Raw genomic sequence first — 4,107 nt, 5'->3', positions numbered from 1 at the left:
TGTTTCACAAATTACATTCATACACTTTCAATTTCTCTCATCGCAATGCTAACTTTGATATCCTCTCAATAAAGACACACAAGCTCTAGAGTCATTTCCGCTCCTGGAGAGCATAATCGATTATTTCGCAGCAGTTAGGAGAATATCGATCGTGCCATTTACAAGCGATCGACTACAGATCCGCGTAAGGCAAGGGCCAAGAGCAAATAGAATTTACGAAGCTGCGGCATTAGAGTGAACGAGCAAGCGACTTCGACTCGTATAATGCAATGCCCGCCCCTCATGGGAGCAGCACGGGTCTCGCGAGAAACTTCAAGAGGACGGATCGAGCGAAATTTGAATAAAAATACCGTCTCGCGACCGGCCGAGAGAGATCCCATGGGAGGCAAAATAAAACTCGACGTTAGGAGGGAAGGGTCGCGGAGGAAAAAGGAGGGCAGAGGACTGAACGACGGGAATACGCGTCGAGTAATAGCTAGATTTTCCGATACACGATACTAGATTCCGGATCACGTATTTTCTACCTACTTGGCTATTCCCTCCGAACATCGGCCGATACACTTCAACCTCGCTTGCTCTTCTTCTTCTTTCTCGTCCAAGTGAGACCGTACGAATTTTTCGCTGCTGCTCGCGTTATTATTTAGATCACTAAATACGGCAGCATAGGAAACTTTATTATGAGGACAATTCGTAAATTCCGCAATAGAAACCTCGTGCGAATGTAAAACAGCTCGGTATAATTGGATGATAAGCTTTTAGAAGACTTTTATTGCCTTCCAGTTTTACGATATCGATTTAGAAAAAAAAATTTTATTGTAGCTTAATAAACATTTAATTTGAAACTTGTAGTAATATGCAGAAGACCTTATGCATTGTTAAATCTATAGTAACGAATTTAAGCTAATTTAAGTCGCTCCTATTCAATACATCAATATTTTACACTATAAAACAATAATTAAATTTAAAACTGTAACAGTGTTAAATTTAACCATTGTTTTAGTATAAAAAAGCGATATATTAAGTGGGAGCAGGCGACTTAAATTAGGTTAAATTTAACACTATAGATTTAACAATGTGGAATCTTAAAAATTCTCAAATACGAATAGTCAGCCGACGCATACGGCAACAAATAAGAATACTTGTCCCGATCCCATCGATAGTGGTGTCGAGTGCAACTACCGAGGAATTTTTTATTAGACGTCGAGAATACGCGTAAACATCCAATTTCGTCGACGGATGTCGGCTGTATTACGATGCCGTTCCTCTCTAGTACGGCGTCGTAATACAGTCTTAACGAGCTATACAGTAACATGCTTCGATGTGGTCCTCTGCACCCCGTTTCCCGTGCACCCCGCGTCTCCATCCTAAATAACTAGGGTTTGTTCGTCCACAACGCGAGTAAACGCCCGTTAATTCGTTGGTCTCGCTCTCTTACTTCGTCGCCGGATACTTAGTACGGATATAAACAGAGGGTCTTTATACTAAACTGCAGCCATTTAGGGCCTGCAATTGTTCTACTCGCTCTGCACTCGCTTTGTAACACAATTAGGGTAATGATTACGTTACAAACGGAGTCTATTTTTGGTCTACTTTTTCGTTTATAAATTTTTTTCCACTAAAATAATTAAAACGAATAAGATTTTGTCTTAAAATACATTGGATAGAATTATAATATTGTGAAATAAAAATTGTGGACATGTAAAATTGGTTAGATATAAATTCAGAAAGTAACTAGGTAAAAAAAATAATTAATAATCGGATTTATCATATAATTACTATTTTAAATAAATCAGTTCTCTTTTTATATGATGAATATTAATATAATATATAACTAACACTATTAAGAATTTAAAAGTTTTCAAATAAATACATTTGTACTTTCTATTACAATAGATATTTTTTTTGTAAATGAATAGTAAAAATGTAATTGTTAAGATAATTAAAAAATTAACAAAGTTCTGAAGCTACAGTTGCTAATTCATAATTCTTATCACAAACAAGAAATATGTTATAAGAAAAAAATTCAGATTTATTAAGAAGCTATTAAATACTTCATATTTTATTTAGAAAAAACATAGATCATAATGGAACATTTTTCTTTCGTACGTAATTTCCAATTCTTAATAAGAAACAAGGGGCTGACGCGGCAGATCGAGAACACCCTATCTCTTTCGGCCGAAGTATTCTTCTCAAGAACGGGCGTGAATGATCGGTGATCGTTGTCTTTCCTACTAGTTCTTGAGGAGAAAAAGTATACAATGACGGTCGAGCGATGCTTTATCGCGAATTGGGACCGTCGAGTTTTATATCCCGATCGCATCGAGAACGGCATCCACGTAGCAGATATAACGGTGGACGGTGTTACGATCGGGATAGGGAGTATCACCTGCTGGGTAGTGAATGAGGGTAGAGGGAGAAAGGTACTTATCTCCTCTTATGTGCCACGAGGAAGAAACGAAACGACCCCGCGCGAGGAGAAACGGCCGTTCGCGCAGCCTTATCACGTGCGAAATCCCTCTACCGGACTCATCTCACGTGTCTGACTGTGCAGCTACCTGCTCTACTGCGCGCCCACCATGGTGTGCCGATGGTTTATCTCAGGAGTGACGTAAATCGGAATTTCTTAGATGCTCGTGAAACACGATAATGCAAAATGATCGAGACCTATTTTCAGGAGACTTAAATAAGATATTATTTAAGACTTTGTTCTTTTACTTAACTTCATAGGAAACATTTAATATTAGAATCATCAAGATTTCAATAAGCGAATAATTACTTATTATGTTAAAGAATATATTACATTTTATATTATTATAAATATGTAAACGTATATTTTAAATATATATGTTTTATATTAATTTAACATCAAGCTTAATTTTTATGAAAAAACTAATTAAAGTATAATTATAATTATAATTCAATGTAATTGATATAAATATTTAATAAATAATTAATACAAGTATTTTATGTAAGCAAAAATATATAATTATTATTAATTAAAATAAATTAATAATTATTTATTAAGATAAAAAATGCAATTATAAATTCACTGTTTAATATGTTATAATTAGCTTGTATATAGAGATAAAACAAATGCGAGAAATAATGAATTTATTAAATTGTATTGACATTTGACAGAGAAATGAAAATGATATGTGGCGTTCTACATCACATTGCGGCAATTAGCACGATTGCGACGAATTTGCGGTAATTGCAGGCAATTCGGTGACAAGGTATCGTGCGAGGGCGAGCTGTAATATATGTGTATTATCGACACGCGCGGAAGAAATGTACGGGCGATAAAATTGCGCAAGTAAACAACATTTGGGAGGCGTTTTTACGCGACCTAATTTCGCAACTGAATTTCGCCGACGTAGTCGTTGCGGACGCAATCGCAATGCGATTCGCATGTCGATAAACAAAATTAATGATGCAATAAATCGGACCCGTTTATCGACTCGACTTATCTCTCTTTTTCCCCACCCCCTTTTCTACCTCGATACCACCGAGTCTCGGTGGTAATAAAAAAAATTACTGATCGTTCATATAAAAAATGGTTGCAAAGGATGGTAGTTGCGATCTATTGAAAAATAGCATCGTGTAATATTTTTCCGCCCGTATCAAAGTGATATGAAGATGTTGTGAAGAATAATGGAAATGAAAAAATGTCGAAGTTCTCAATTGCATTTCAAGACCTCGTTTATATGGAGACATTTCAATGAAATAACATCAGACAATGACTGACGACGATTTATTTCAATTTACGATACGCAATATTTCTAAAGAAAATTCTGGAAAGTAGAAATAAAAGATTCACGAAGGAAGGAAACATTTTGACGTCGTAAATCGAAAGTACCGAGCGATTTAATATCAAGCGGATTAAACATTAATTTCTAATCAAGTTTCGACGTCTGATTTACTTTCCATCGTTTTTTACTTCAAATGACAATGTCGTAGTCTAAAATCATGGCGGAAATCCATCGCTGGAAGTAGAAACGGAGAGAGAGAGAGAGAGAGAGAGAGAGAGAGAGAGAGAGAGAGAGAGAGAGAGAGAGAGAGAGAGAGAGAGAGAGAGAGAGAGAGAGAGAGAGAGAGAGAGAGAGAGAG

The sequence above is a fragment of the Atta cephalotes genome, assembly GCF_000143395.1.
Source record: "Atta cephalotes unplaced genomic scaffold scaffold00023, whole genome shotgun sequence".
Classification (NCBI taxonomy): Eukaryota; Metazoa; Arthropoda; class Insecta; order Hymenoptera; family Formicidae; genus Atta; species Atta cephalotes.
Note: the sequence above shows the minus strand (reverse complement) of the source record.